Raw genomic sequence first — 16,542 nt, 5'->3', positions numbered from 1 at the left:
GCATAACAGTTATTGTGTATTAAGGACATTTGCTGACACCAGGTGCCTGTAGCTATTACTGTCTCTTTTCTGTTTCGCATAATGCACTTTCCTTTAGGAAAGTGATCTTTGTGGCCTCTCTGTACTAGGACACTGATGCCTGATGAAACAGCATTTGTTTCCATTTCTGGTGTATAAAGCATGTGTTGCAGTGGTTCCCAAACTGTGTGCCGTGGCACCCTGGGGTGCTTCAGGGCATTTACAGAGGTGCCTCGGGTTGGTGGTCCAGTCCCGAATAAAATGCTTTTTAATGAGTGTGAGAGGCAAAAATCAGTGCTAATGACTGCCAATCTAAAAATATGTGGATATAAAGAAGAACAGCCCTGTCATCCACCACATAACTGACCCTAAAGTTGACATAGAAGCACAAATTACTTCATTTAATTTTTGCTGAATTTCTCAATAAGAAACTTTTGGCCCAGGGGGTGCCATGGAAAAAATGCTGATACTATAGGGCGCCGTGAGTCTAAAAAGTTTGGGAACCCCTGATATATTGGATTTATGTTACTCTTGCTCTAGCCCCAATTTTCAATTGGGTAGGATCTTGGTGGTCACAATACTGTAGGTGTCAAGCGGGATATGAACGTGGATGTTAGGCAACACAGATGTTCTTAAGCAAGTTTGCAGGTTCCTTGGCCACAGCAGTATACAGTGGTAATGTAGGGAGTTAACAGTGGTAACACAGTGATGTCTGTGGTAGCGGTAATATTGAGCAGGTGCCTATTAAGAGAGGAAGGGGACCGTGTACAGGCCTTCGTCCGGGAGTCTACTGCGCATGTGCAGCTCACCGGGAACATGGCATGGCAGCCATTTTCCCTGTGATTTCTCTATTTTCGCAAAACGTCGGGAAGTGGCCACGGCGACCACTTTCCAAGCGATTTTTACAGCGCTGATAGCGCTGACGTGGGACTCTGGAGAGGTAAGTATAAGAAAAATGGGCGCAGGGTGTGCAGTTTGGGTCCCCCTGGACCCAGTGTACCCTGCACCCATTATAGATACGTCCCTGATACTGAGGGTAACACCAGTGCTCAGACAGGGTAACAGCTGTATATGCAGGGAAACACCTGAAAGGAACCAAGTAGTTTGCATCTGCACAGTACTGTGACACTCTGCAGAATAGTTTGCGTCAGGCCGGGCATGCACTGGATCAGAGGTTGCATCTCCCGCAGACTCCAGGTCCTAGTGCCCGGAATGTATGACAGAGAGGAGACAGTGCCGGAGTGCACTACCCTCCAACATGAGCTATGCCAGATTACGCAGAATAAATTGAGGAATTTGGCTTTGCATATGCCCAGCAAAATTGTCCAGACACATATGAGCCTGTGCAGATTTGTGTGTACATGGAGAGGTGGGAAAGGGAGGAAGGAAGTGTCAGTTCTTTCTAACATAGGCCAAGTACAATAAGAATGTGTTCTCACAGTTAGGAACAGATGCATATAGATGCACACAGGCTTGTATAAGCCATAATACTTGTGGGTGGTTGAGGGCAGGTGCCAATACACGATAATGATAGTTGGCAGCGCTAGCGATTGCTTCTAATTGGCTCACTGTGATTGTACTTTGTACTACTGACATTGATAGGTGCTCTCTTTGGTGTTCACAGTGTCGGGCTGGAGCATGAAGGACCCACCAGGGAATGCACTGGTAGAGCCAAAGGGGTGTGATCAGCCACCAGGGGGGGTGTGGCCAGCCACCACAGAGGCTTGGCTAACCATTAGAGAGTGCATGCTCTGGAACCCTGGTTTAAATTCTATAGAAGTGAACCAATCACCCATGTTCATCAGTGGTCCTGCTCCACCAGGTAACTGCCCCTCTAATTAACTATGTATATTCTGAGTGGACAATCTGGAACCTGACCCCTAGAGGAAGAGGTGGGCCATTAGGTGGTGGGCCCACAGGGAATTTCCCCTGTACCCCTGTGGGCCAGTCCGATCCTGGGTGGTCTTGCATATTATTATTATTATTAATAATAATAATAATAATTACCTTTACATATAGTGTGCCACAAGTGGTCTGCAGCGCCGCAGAGCAACAGCAAGACAGTACACAGTACATGGTACAACAGTACAATACAGTAACACTACAACTCTCAGCACAGCAACTGAAACCCTGGGTGGGTAATGGGGTGCAAGGGGTTTATTCAGCGCAAGATGAAACCTGTGCCCATAATGAAGGATAGTGAATAGTGAATACATATTTCACAAGCAGAATAAACGGTTAAAAGCAGGAGTGTAAGTGCATGCCCTGTATGCCTAGCACAAACCCACCACCTATGCTGCTGGTGCAGACCCACCGTGTATCTTACTATAGATGCAACTTTGGACATAACTGCTGCTTTTTTATTAAAGGCATTTTATGCCTGTGATTTGGGATGCAGATGCACGCATCGCTTCATCAGGCCAACTATATACAATTGCAAATGTATGCGTTTATTAGACATTTCTATAGCAGCCTGCAGAATAAAAAAACCTACCAACCTCCTGCATCGGTGTGTGAACAGTTAATAATATGCTGCATCTCCAGGATACACGCTCTAAAAGGAAAAGGGTTGAGTAAATTAATGTCTTCTTGAGATGTCACCTTAAAAAGTGTCAGCACAAAAGGTGGCTTGCTTGTTTCATCTCCAAAACAGCAGCATTCTTTCCCTGACATTTCCTGACCTTTCTTTGTGCTCTCTGTCTGACCTTGGAGGCCGTTTCCTGGCCTTCTCTGGGTGACCCCTGACCGCTGAGGACCTTTAGCTGGAGAATGTGACATTTTGTTCTCCTCTGGCTGACATGTGATGCTCTCATTATTCCGAAGTATGTGAAAATAATGACCTCCTGAAACCTTTAAGTTTTGCTTTCCTACTCCAGTCTGCACCGAAAGCAGAATCACTGGGCCACAGTTCCTCTGCAGGAAACACAGGACCAAAAATAGTCATAACTTCAAATCTAGTATTAATCAAACGGGAAAATTTTCTGAGTTTCCGACATAACCTACTATGTTACTCATAATTATTCCTCTGACATATCATTTCTCCGCAGGTAATATACTGTAGGCACTTTCTGCTATTCTGCAATACTTAATCACTTGTTTTAGTTTTTTTTTGGTTACAAATATAATAAGTCAAATTGGTCTAGTACTGGGGAAAAATAGGATCTAGCATTCTAGATCATTAATATCGCAAACTGACCATGTATTAATTTGGTCAAGATGTTTGCACTATACACAGGGCCGTACCTAGCCATGGGCGACCGGTGCCGTTGCACAGTGCGCAGAGGCTCTGTCTGGCACTGTCGACACCCAACGGGCGTTGCTCCTGGCTAGCAGGGTGCTCGGAACGGCAGCCTGCAGCCAGTATTACTACTGCAGCACCTGCATAGTGTCCTGCACATCCTGAGGATGCCCGGCCTATGATGCACTTGCCGAGCTGCAGGGCACGCCCCTTTTACGCAGGGTCATGATGTCACATGTGCGATGTCATGACATCACGTGCTCAGTGGGCGGACCGGCAAAGGGTGCTGATGTGCCCAGTTACGGCCCTGACTGTACTGCAGGTACTAACTATAGAGTAATTAGATTAGTTTGCAGAATGAAATGTTGAAATGCCACTCATTGGGGTTAAATCTGAGTCGGACGCAAAGTGGGTGTGCTTGCGCAATGCCATGGCGGCCAGATTGGCCACCTTATGTTTATACGAGTATCTGTAGAGCTAATGCCAGAATCTGTACAGCTTCAAGCAGAAAGATGAACCACCCACTGTTTTTCCGTCCAAACCCACAATCATCAACATTAATATCTGCACTTGCACCAGCTGCATGCCAGATGCAAGAGATCCATCCTTCGCTGCACGTGTGACTCAAAAAAACAGGGAAGTCTAGCTACATGCCCACAACACTCCCACAAGGCGGATGGATCTCTTGTATTCGCCCGCAGCGCTGCTGCCCAATCAAAGGGGTCTATTCAGTAGTCCTTGGAGAGAGATAAAATGGATACAGATATGTTCCAGCCAATCAGCTCCTGTCAGTTTACAGGCTGTTTTTGAAAAATGACAGTTAGAAGCTGATTGGCTGGGAGTTATATTTCTCCATTTTATCTATCTCCAAGGCTTAATGAATAGACCCCAAAGTGAGATCCGGCAAAGATCCATTTGACTCAGAATCAGAGAAATACAAAAATATGCAAAGTTACTTCTGCACATACACAGTATGCTGAAACTCGATAGTTGCGCCCGTCTAATGAGCTGCATTTGATTCAGCCTTATAGAGTAAGTTAGTAAATATAAATTGAACAGTTAGCATTTCGGGTGATTGTTTTGCCCTTTTTTTTATATATGTATATTTTAATTAATTAGCCTGCACAAAATTCACTTAGACATTCCCATGCGTTCAGCTGGGTACACACCTGTGCGATCACGATGCAATGGTTTGATCGACTTTACTGCCGATTGTAAATCCTGACTACAGTGCCGATATGCAGAGGTGCCGAGAGGGTGGGCTTGCTGGAGGGGCCCGGTGGGGGCCCGGGTCCGGCACCGCTCCCCCCGCTCTTACATCACAGCAGCCCAGCACAAGCTGTTGTGTGTTGGGCTGCACTGGGAGAGAAACTGCTAAGAAGCAGCCAGCAGTCTCCTATGCCTGGTGGTGGGGGGTGATCAAGTTGATCGCACACCCCACTGGTTATGTACCAGGCTGAGGGGGCTCACTGCCAGCGCGACAGCGCCAGCCCTAAGGGGGCGTGGCCATGCCTCCCGCGATTAGGCCACATCCCCTTTTTACCAGGGCCTGATGGCTGCTGTGGACGGGCCTGCCAATATGCGTGTACAGCACACCTATACAATCATACTGCCGACCTTCGATCCCCGTCTGCCAAAATATAGAAAGAAAATGATTGTACCACCCACAGAGGTGGCGCTGCTGCTGGTGCAGAATCGCAAGAATGATGGTAGGCGCATACACACTGCACTATTAATCCGATCTCGCCCGGTCGAAACGAATGAATATTAAACTGCAAATAAGATGAGATCCTTCGAACCGATCAGTTTTCATCTGACAAAACATGATGGAAGGTGTGCACACACTTTTGCAATATCGACAGAATAGGTCGAAATCGAAAGAATGGCCCGACAATTGTATAGATGTGTACCCAGTTTTATACAGATATAATCTACTAATAACGCCAACTCTTTTTATGCTTTATTAAAAACATTATTGTCAAAAGTATGTGTGCATTCTATTAAGGTTTATTTTAAAGTGTAGTAATCATCAATGTTAAGCCAAAAAGATTTACCAATAAATTGGTAAAAAATTTGCATGTTGCAAATACAAGACTATAAAATCTTAGTAAAATATAATAAATAAGAGGAAAGGTAGATCATACAGCCAAAAAGTAAATAACATCACAATTACAGTAGATGATAAGCTACAGTAGACTAGTTGGCTATAAACTGTCATGATTTAGAATCATTGTTGAATTCAAATGTTGCAATACTGGGTTGTCACTTAATGGCTAAAATCTGCAGTGCGACATTTTCCTGCTCTTCACGAAATGAATGGGTTAACCCTCTGAAGCCAAAAATATAACAATTGTATTTAAGGAAGTATATTTCATTTAAGGGGAGTAGGTTATCTCCAGAGGCTGAAAGGACCTGAAATTGGTGTTCATGCTGAGCTGTGTATGTAGCAGCTGGTATTCTGCCCAGGATTGATCCAGCATAATGATTTAATCATCTCCTACCCATAGACAGAGTGATTCCTCTAGGTCAGGGTTGAAGGCATTTGTGATATGCAGCAGCTTGTGGCAGCTCAGGCCCAAATGCTACTGAATCTGGCCTGGGGCTAAATTGTGCAGAGACTGACTTGTGCCGGATTTTACTTATCACTGTTGCAGAGTATTTAGGTTAAATTTGCGTCAAATCTGGACAGGCCATTATACGTTAGAGGACAGCCATAGGAAGAACCTTATTTATCCAATATTAATACATTTCCTCCTATTTAAGCAAGTTTCCTGACTGGAACGCTCCCTGATATCTCATCTTTTATTTTCATTATTATTTCATAACCTAATGGAGAGGTGCGTTTTACCGTTGAATGGATACTGAGAGAATGTCAGTATGTTTTACGACTTAGAAAGTGCTGTGGTTAAGGAGCGTCATTTGCTCTAGTATATGCTGTGCATTAATATGGTTTAACACAGAAACAAGACCTTTGATTGGAATGAAAGTGCTGTCAGCGATGCCAGGGTTCATTATTATTTATCTTCTGAGACATGGCAGTCTCTGTAAGCCAAAGCAGCATGTTGAATTGCAAACTCTGACAGAGATTTTATGAATGCCTACGTGTGTCCTGAGATGGTCGCTCTGGATTTGCAGTGGCCTGAGATGTACTGGGTATGGTAGCCAAGGGACAAATCTTCCCCCCCCCCAGGCTGGTGGCAAAAGAAGCTTGGTCAGATGGCATGCCTAGGCACAGAGTGGTCTGGACTTTTCCACCAATGTAACCACAGCAAGTTATGGCATTTATTTATGGTATCCATGTACCACGCTTTCCAACAACCCTAATTGAAAAATGGGAACAAATTAAGCAACACCAGTATGTTTCATAATCCCCCTGTGACATGCTAATTTCCCTGATATTCTAATACCTATTTTTAGACAGTCACATCCATTTTTGCTGCAAGATATTAGTCCTGCTCTGTAACCTGTATATAGCACCAACATAGTATGCAGCACTGTACGTATCATGGCCCAGTAGAGTTTACAATCTAAATTCTCTCTCACACAGGATTTTGTCAAAACCTATTAGTGTAAAAAGGAAACCCTCACAAACACAGGGAGAATGTACGAACTCCACACAGTGTTCTCATATGGAAATTAATGCAGGACACTAAGAATAGCAATGCTAACCACTGTGCCACCACATCAGCTAGTTGTATATGTGACGTGAGTAATTTAGTATTTATCAGAGTAGTATAGTATTTGCCTGGCTGGCTTTCTGACAGAACCATACAGTTTTTCTAGATATCCCTGCAAACACCACAGAGCACCTACAGTAAGTGGTGTAGCCTCCAGCTCACATTCAGGAATCGGGTCAAATTAGGGTATGCCATCGGTATGTCTATACCATGCTAACATCTGCCCAAACAATGTGCATTCATGGTAGGCAGTAATGTGGTACAAACAAATATGTATCCCACAGCCACCAATGAGATATCAGATTTATGTGCATATTCATTAAAGGGCGAAAAGCCCTATTGTTGCCTAAAAAAACCCCAATTGTTTCTATATTTATAATGTTTTTGATCAAAATTGTTGCATTTTGATAAATCAGACTCCTAATTTGTTTCACGCCATTTGTAAAAAGCTGATATCCAATTTGATCCTATGTGTTACAGCTATGGTCGCCAATTTATCGGAAAAAATAAAGGGTACTTTGCAATACAGGTTGAGTCTCCCATATCCAAATATTCCGAAATACGGAATATTTTTAGCCTGACTGAGATAGTGAAACCTTTGATTTTTGATGGTTCAACGTATACAAACTTTGTTTAAGGCACAAAATTATTAAAAATAAAGTATAAAATGACCTATAGGCTGTGTGTATAAGGGGTGTATTAACATAAATAAATTTCATGTATGTACACAAACTTAGTTTGAGCCTCAAAATTATTGAAAATATTGTATAAAATGACCTGCAGGCTGCGTGTATAAGGTGTATATGACACATAAATGCATTCTGTGTGTATATTGGGGTCCCATTCCCAAGATATTTCATTATGATATGCAAATATTCCAAACTGCGGAATATTCCGTTATCCAAAATACCCCTGGTCCCGAGCATTTTGGATATGGGAGACTCAACCTGTATTTATTTGACTTAAACGTTTTGCTGCTTTTGGTTTATGTTTAAAAAAAAATATGGAAAAATCAGCGAGTGTGCGCTGGGTGACTATGATATTTATTTAATACTCCTGGAAAATAAGAGAAAGATAGAAAAAAAAAACAGGGAATATTTTCCTTCAATTGGTAAATTACTCAATTTGCTAATTTATACCGTGAGCGTTTGAAAAAAAAAAAAAGCCAGACACAGAAGGGGAGGGAACTTTTCCTTAAGGGCATTCACTTTTTGAGTGAGGAACAAAAGATTAAAAGATCAGTGGGGAATATGTTCATAATTGCTACAATGCAGAACTTGAAAGCAGAATAAGAAATGAGGGAGCAGGATAAAATGAAGACCGTGGGCGTGTGACAGAGGAATATGATAAAGGCATTCAGCTATACTCACCCAGATAAAGGGGGTGATAATTATAAGTCAAACGCTATGAAATTGGGGCTGTGATTACACATGTGAAAGAGCAGAGTCAACCTGTCATTTAGGTTTTATTTTATCAGCTTCCATTAATTAGTGAAAGGAAAACCTGGATATATTTAATAAGACACGGTAAGTATGGCACATCAATGTCCTATATATGGGGCTATGTTCTATGCGTATTTTTTTTTCTTTCTTTTGTTTTAGCATCAAAGCTACTTAAAGGCGTAATTCACCTTTGATGACTATTAAGGCTAAATCCACACAGAGGGCCTTATTCAGAGATGGACGGAATAGCACAAACGCACACAAGCGGCAGTGCAATTCCATCCATTTAAAATGCAAATGCAGAAGGAGGTGTCAGACACCTCCGTGCTGCATCTGCGTGATCCCAGCGCTGCGACCAAGGTCGCAGCCTGGGGTAACCAACGGAACAATTGCGACAATCGGTCGCAATTGTTGTCCCTGCGGCCAGGCTGCGGCAGCTGAAGCTTACCGCAGCCTGACCGGGTCCTGGCAGCTTGCGAGGCCAGGAAGTTTGCGTCCACAGACCCTGGCCTTGTCCCACCCGGAAAATGGGGGCGATGCACCCCGTTTATGGGAAAGCTGCCCAGGAACACTCCCGCTCTGTCTCCGAAATGCCACAGCCTGTCAATCAGGTTGAGCCTGGGATACTCTGCGAGCGAATTCGCAGACGAAGGGCTGCACATGCTCAGTACACATCCTGCGCATGCGCAGTCCTCCCACCATCGGAGATGTGCGCTAACCATCGGGTTAGCGTACATCTCTGAATCAGACCCAAAATCCAAATTTTCTCTACTTTTTACATTCTCAAAAGAAGTATCATTATCATCACTTAAACCTACCAATGCTACAGTAGGTAAAAGGCTGAAATAGGCATCTTACCGGCATATATGCCCACAACAAAGGTCTTCCAGCTGTCTACTCCATACTTGCCAATTATTAATTCCTCCTCTCAGAGAGAAGCCCAGAGGTGAGATGCAGATGACCACTCTAGGGGCCTGATTCAGAGCCGCTCGTAAGCGGCCGCTCGTTCACCCCGAGCGATGTTTGCCCAACTGCGCATGCATACGGATCGTTATACGCATGTGTGAACCAGTCAGTGCGGTCGAAATTCATGTGCTCGCAAAATAGCGAATGCCTGATAATTTGAGTGACAGAAAGAGGGGTGCTAACGGGGGAAGGTGCTTGAAAACGAGGAGTGGAGATCCGAACGCAGGCGTGCTTAAAGGTCAAAACGGGCGTTTTATTGGTGTGCATAATTAAAACAGCAGCGTCATTGATCACGTCACTGGGTTATTTTATAGTCAGAAAATTTTGGTAGGAAAAACCAACCCCAAGAATAGCGAGCAGTTCATACCCTGGTTGATGTACTCGATTAATCTAATAAATAGCGGACATGACGTAGGATGCGAGCGGCCAGGGGGCGTATTTTTTCAAAAAACTACTGCAAGTTTGGTTCGCTCGTTCAGACCTAGAGGCGTGAACAGACGGCAAAGAGCGAAAGGTTGATTTGAATAGCCACCCCTATTTTCTGGACGAGCGAGCGCTAATTGCGTCCGGCTCTGAATCAGGCCCTACAAAATGCATCGTATCATATTGGCCCGTCTCCTCTCTATGGATCCGCGATTCCCGGTATTATCTCCCCATCCTGCCCACTTCAGTAGGAAGTGGTCAGGATGTGGGAGATCCTCTCTTCTGGAGTCCCGAAAATTTGTGAGCCTCTGGGACCTTCTGAGACAGTTGGTAAGTATCGCCTACTCCCAGTTGCTGCACAGTTGGCACCCGGTAATGCTAATTTCACGGACGAAGAAAATAATTTCTTGGAGATACGCATTGACGCGTATGTCCGCGGTAGAGCATGCGTAGCCTGCAAAAAATTGCTAAATGCGGCCACATTTGATCTTGAGTGTAACTCAAGCATCAGGGGCTTTTCTCATTTCTACTGGTGATCATTTTGTTTACTTCCATCCAGGCCATGTTGGATCTGCTGTTTAACCCTCCCCCTCCAGGTTGCTCACACAGTCTTGGCAAAATCATATGCTGCATACACAGCCTTATGGTGGGTGACATCAAGGACCTACATGAAACTGTCTATGCCGTTACTTTCCCCTACCCACTGATTCCCATCCACACCCACCATCATTCCCACCATTTCCACTGCTGGGATCCCAAGGGAGCCCTGGATTTTTTGTACCTATCACCCCTCTCTGCGTCCCAGTCCATGTCATATCTTCAACACATGCTATTTATTTATAAGCTGAAAGGGGATATTTATGAAACCTTTGGGAGAAACAAAGTGTAGAAGTTGTCCATAGCAGTCAATTGACTTCTAACTGTTAGACTGTACTAGATAAATGATCGCTACAGTAGAAGGTGATTAGTTACAATGGGCTTCTCCTCTTTATCTCTCTCAAAGGTTTGATACATCTCCATTAAAGAGAGAGTGAATGGGCTGATGAGTGATTCGTTATTGAGTGGAGTCTTTCTCTACTCAAACAGAGACTAGATACAGTCGACTCTTATGGCTATATACAGTAGGTGGCTGGTAATGTTCACTCATGACCATGTTTAGCATCTCTTTTATCCTGTTAAATCTAATGAGCAGGGCCCCTTCCCTTGTGTTTCATTATATGTACAGTTATGTCACAATCATTTTACAGCACTATAGTTGTTGGAACAGTATGTGTAGCAGACTCTACAATAAGGCTTTCAGAGACAAGATGTGACAGTCATGAGAAGAGCGTAGCTGCTGACCCACCTCAGCCTCACGTCTCATAGCAGACTGTTACTGTAATCACGTATAGTAACTGGTGCTCTAGGATTATTGCCATATGCTCTGCTTGTTGCCAGAGAGAATCCCGAATGTAGAAACTAGAAGCTGCTGTATACTATCATTTACATATGATTGCACGCATATCATCTCTACTTAATATAGAATATTACACTAAATTTCTCTTTATATCCTTTTACACTTGTAGGAGCATAAACCAGGTCCCCGGAAAATACAGGACTTAAGCTCCACCTGAAATCCTGGGAACCCATACCAACAACTGAATATCAGATAAGCCTTTATTATCTTACTTTTGGTACGTATATTCATCACCTTCTGTTTAAATCCACATATGTTGCGAGATGAGGCCACCATGGCACTGACTTATTTTTCCAGCACATCCCACAGATACTCGATCAGAATGAGATCTGGGGAATTCGGAGGCCAAATCTACACCATGAATTCCTTATCATGTTCCTCAAACTATTCCTGAACAATTTATGCAGTGTGGCAGGGAGCATTTTCCTGGTGAAAGAGGCCACTGTCATCAGGGAATACAGTTGCCATGAAGGGGTGTACTTGGCCTGCAACAATGTTTAGGTAGGTGTACATGTCAAAGTAACATCCATATGAATGCCAGGTCCCAAGGTTTCCCAGAGCATCACACTGCCTCCACCAGCTTGCCTTCTTCCCATAGTGCATCCTGATACTATCTCTTCCCCAAGTAAACAACAGACATGTACCGGTTGTCCACATGATGTAAAATGTGATTCATTACACCAGGCCACCTGCTTTGCTTCATGGTCCATTTTTGACACTCAGGTGCCCATTGTATACACTTTTGGTGGTGGACAGCAGTGGCCACTCTGATCAGTCTCCAGCCCCATATGCAGCAAGCTATGATGCACTGTGTGTTCTGACACCTTTCTATCATAGCAAGCATTTACTTTGTGCTACAGTAGCTCTCCTGTGGGATCAGACCAGACGGGATAGCCTTCAAATCAATAAGCCTTGGGCACCCAAGACCCTGTCGCCGGTTCACCAGTTGTCTTTCCTTGTATCACTTTTGTAGGTACTAAGCACTGCATACTTGGAACAGCAAACAAGACCTGCATTTTGGAGATGTTCTGACCTAGTTGTTTAGCCATCACAATTTGGCCCTTGTCAAGGTTCACTAGCTGCCTAATAATATATCCCATCCCTTGACAGGTGCCTTTGTAATGAGATAATCAATGTTATTTACTTCACCTATCAGTGGTTTTAATGTTATGACTGAGCCTTTACTTTAATTAGGATAAATTATCATGGAGTCCCTTTTAAGTGCCTGCTTCTTTTCATTATATATACACAGAGAGACTACACATCACCACTTGTGAGGACCATTCAAACCATAGAAGGATTTTCTGTTGTTAAGACATATATATATATATATATATACAATCAATCCTATTGATCTACCTCTGAGGAAGTCTTCTTTAAGACGAAACACGTCGTGCAAAGGCGCAGGATATGCCAACACTAAGTAAGACCACTGTCATGAGTTCACACCCTCTCATGGTGGGAGACAGGATGTTACCAAACATCTCTCCCTAGTGTGGTGGACCTGCATCTTTAAACTAACTTTTGTAAGCAGAACCATTTAAATACATTTATAGAATTGTCATCAATAAAACACCTTTACTACATTTAACTCTTGGCCTTTTGTTGGGTGTTTTTGGTATGAGGGTCGGATTACAGGAGCCAAAGAAAAGTGCTACACAACACCAGTGGTCTTCCAGTTCCAGGACACCCAATTTTACAAACTATTGGTTCTTCAAAGTGGAGTTTATCAGTGAATACTGATTAGTAAGTATCAATATTGAAGCGCACTCCAAGACATTATTCGCATTCTACCTATTCGGTCTTTAACCAACAAAAGACCACCCACAGAGTGGCAGCTGGACTATCTATTGTTCACTATTTACTGTTTAAATTAATCTGTTTTCATACAAGTTAGCGCATACTTAGGATGTTTTAATATATATATATATATATATATATATATATATATACAGAAATAAAAGTAGGATTCACAAACTCAGCACAACTAATATATTTCCTATATTTCCTAGTAATAAGCACATCATGTTTTCCAAAAAGATTTTTTTTCTTCAAATATATATTTTCACCCACTTGACTGCTCCTTGTAGGCTTAGGGTGACCTTGTAGGTCGCTGTGATCCTTAATGGATTATGATCCTTGGTGACCTTATACTGCAGTAATGCTGTTTGTACTCTCCTGAAACTGACAACTAATGATTACTAGTCCAGCTGGATACTGTGTTTGCTTCAGGCTACCTTAAGCCACTAACTTAAGACATCCTCCAACCTACGCTGATGACCAGACATCAGCGACAGCATCTGCAGAAAATAAAAATTAATTCAAACTATTCACAGAGTTGGTTTTAATCATTCCCCTCCCTTGTGGTAGCTGTGATTCTGACAAGCGTGGGGCTCACATGCTCAAAATAGCAAAGGCATAGTCCACCATTGTTGGCAGCATTTTTCCATACACTGAAATATATAAATCTAAACGTTCTATATAGAAAAAAACCTGACTTGCACCATTGGTTAGATTCACCCTCTGAAGAGTATAACAAACCATATATTGTATAAAAAAGTTTAAACTTTTCTTCTCTATGGGACGGCATTGTATGCAGAGGGATACAAGCTCATGCCCTACACTGTGTCATATGTCCATGGCAGAAATTTTACATTTTGGGGGCAAAACCACTGATGTCGGGCAGGCAACGGTGTGGTGGACATGTCTACATTGATTGCAGACCAGGGGTTTTCAACTACACATCCCAGCATGCACTGGCACAGTTTTGCAATTAAGGTATGCTAAAACTGTTGCAGGGCATGCTGGGATGTGTAGTTCTACATCAGCTGGTGGTCCACATGTTCTATACCCCAACCCTAAAAGAAAGCAGTCTTTGTAATAAGTGTTCCTGCAGATACCTGTAAGAAAGTGTATCTAACCAACAATACAAGATAGGCAGAGAAATACACATACAGGGGGTCATTCAGACCCGGTCGTTAGCGCCGATGCGCTCGGACCGGGTCGATGGCCTCCCACAGAGCATGCGCACGCCGGCGCCGTCGTGCGCATGCGTGAGACCCGCTACGACCGACAGCGCCGGTCGTAGCGGGTCTCGATCCAAAGGGGGCGAGCTGTCAATGTTGATTGACAGCTCGCCCCGTTTGGAAGGCGGGCCAGGGGGGTGGCAGCCCAAATGGGGGCGTTCCCATGGGAACGCCTACCGTTTGGGGGCGGCCCCACTGACATCACTAGTGATGTCAGTGGACAGCTTCCGGCTCAGACAGCTTATGACAAGGGAGACCCTACCCTAGGGTCTCGTCATAAGCCCCGATGGTCTCGATGCTCTTGACCAGGGGTCTTTAACTTGGCCCTCCAGATGCTGTGGAACTACACATCCCAGCATGCACTGCACATAGTTTTAGCATGCTGTTATATCAAAAAGGTGGCAGTGCATGCTGGGATGTGTAGTTCCAGCAGCTGGAGGGCCAAGTTTGAAGACCCCTGGTCTTGACTATCGCGACCATCTCCTTAGGCTGTCGTAAGACTGTGGGTGTTAACCCACAGCCTTACCACCGCAAATGAGGACGTCTTGAAAATTCAAGACGTCCTCCCCTCATTCAGACCGACCGCACGCTCTGTGCGACCGGCTCTGAATGAGGTCCACTGTACCTACAAAATAGACCCTATAGTTTATATATATTATGTCATGGTAAAGAAAAGTGTTATTTCTTGAATGAAATAATAATGTAACTATTTGCCAGTTCAGTAGTGATTCTTACAGTACCTACTTACATAATCTCTTCAAGTAAGTAAAGCCATTATTTGACATTTGTATATATCAGAGGCTGTGAGTTAAAGAACTAAATTATATACTAGAAATAACTGAAAGGTTTATTCTTGGCTAAATTGTATCCACCATATTTTCTTTCACTCTGCAGCAGCAGGTTGCAATCTTCAGCCGGGTACACACTATACAATATATTGCGCAATACATGGCTGATATGTCATGCGGCTCGTAGAGTGTGTACGTCCGGTCGCGCCAGTACACGGGTCGTTCATCGCAGCGTCCCATCTGCTGTGCTGCAGAGCAAATGGGACGATACATTGAACGACGCCATGCTGCATGGAACAACATATTGCGTCATCATACACTGCACTGTTCAGTGTGTATGGATGGCGCGTTCTACCGTTACATTGCGGCGTTCCATCGGCTGGGTACACGATCGATAAGTTTGTACCCAGCTTTAGAACGGTGGAGCTGCTCATTTCGCTGCAGAATAAGACTGTACTGTATGCCTTTTTGCTTTTTAAACCTTCATCAGATCCCATTAGTCCAAAAATTATTTAGAAGAACTTAACTGAACTACAGAGAAATTTTGAGTAATGTATATTTTAGAGATGAGCGGTTCGGTTTTACTCGGTTATGTTCAGATCTCAAGAACGGCATTATATTGGCTATCGTGTGTTTTGGATAGCCATAAATATACAGTAAATCCGAATTTTCACTAATTTGGCGAAAAGAGCTGGGTCACAATTGAACTGCTCATTTCTAGTTTTTTTCCCCCTCATGGTTCATATCTGAAAATTTCAATTTGGGGGTTTGTAGGACCCTTCCGCTATTAGCAGTAATTGAGAGATACTACCGGGATCCTGCTCTTCATTAGGGGCAGGGGCTGATGTGAATGACTAAAGGCTCTGAAATGCACTGCGTAATATGGTGGTGCTGTGCAAATAAATAATAATAATAGTCCCATCCAGCCTTCCAGTGCTGCTTTTAATAAAATTGCCTTGAGTTGCAGTCTTTGCACATTACAGCACTTGGCAGTATATAGGCACAGTACTAAGCCAACCAGCAAATGATGGAATGCATTCTATTATACAGGGTAGAGTGAGTCAACTCTGTCGATTCTGAATTTAAGAATTTATACCTATCGATAGTCTTGGGCCAGTTTAGGCCACTTTCCTGACTACACCCATTTTTACCACGTCACAGGGCCTGATTCAGACCCACTCGCGAGCGGCTGTACGCTCGCAAGTGGGTCGATGGTCTGCACTGAGCATGCGCACGACGGAGGGAGCTCCGTCGTGCGCATGCGCCAGACACGACGAGCGAAGGACTTTCCTTCGCTCGTTGTGTCCGATTAAAGGGGGCGTGCTGTCAATGTTGATTGACAGCACGCCCCCTTTGGTGGGCGTGCCGGGGGCGTGCCTCCCTGACGGGGGCGTTCCCACGGGAACGCCTCCCGTCAGAAGCCGGCCCACTGACATCACTAGTGATGTCAGTGGGAGTGATTTTGGCTCTGATAGAGCCAAAATCACTCCGGAGCTTGCGGTTGAAAA

The 16,542-nt window shown here is 43.9% G+C and overlaps 1 long non-coding RNA gene across 1 annotated transcript in view; it reads left to right on the top strand.

Moving 5' to 3' along the window:
• The window catches only part of LOC148510572 (uncharacterized), a 267,554-nt gene extending 256,123 nt beyond the window's left edge, over window positions 1-11,431 (top strand). The window contains exon 3 of the long non-coding RNA XR_015869397.1: window positions 11,330-11,431. This is a non-coding gene — a long non-coding RNA (uncharacterized LOC148510572). The remainder of the gene's footprint in view (window positions 1-11,329) is intronic.
• The last annotated feature ends 5,111 nt before the right edge of the window (window positions 11,432-16,542 follow it).

The sequence above is a fragment of the Taudactylus pleione genome, unplaced genomic scaffold (genome assembly GCF_031769625.1).
Source record: "Taudactylus pleione unplaced genomic scaffold, aTauple2 ptg000316l, whole genome shotgun sequence".
NCBI classification, from domain to species: Eukaryota; Metazoa; Chordata; class Amphibia; order Anura; family Myobatrachidae; genus Taudactylus; species Taudactylus pleione.
The sequence above is the reverse complement of the archived record's forward strand: the minus strand, read 5'-3'. Positions and strand labels throughout refer to the sequence as shown.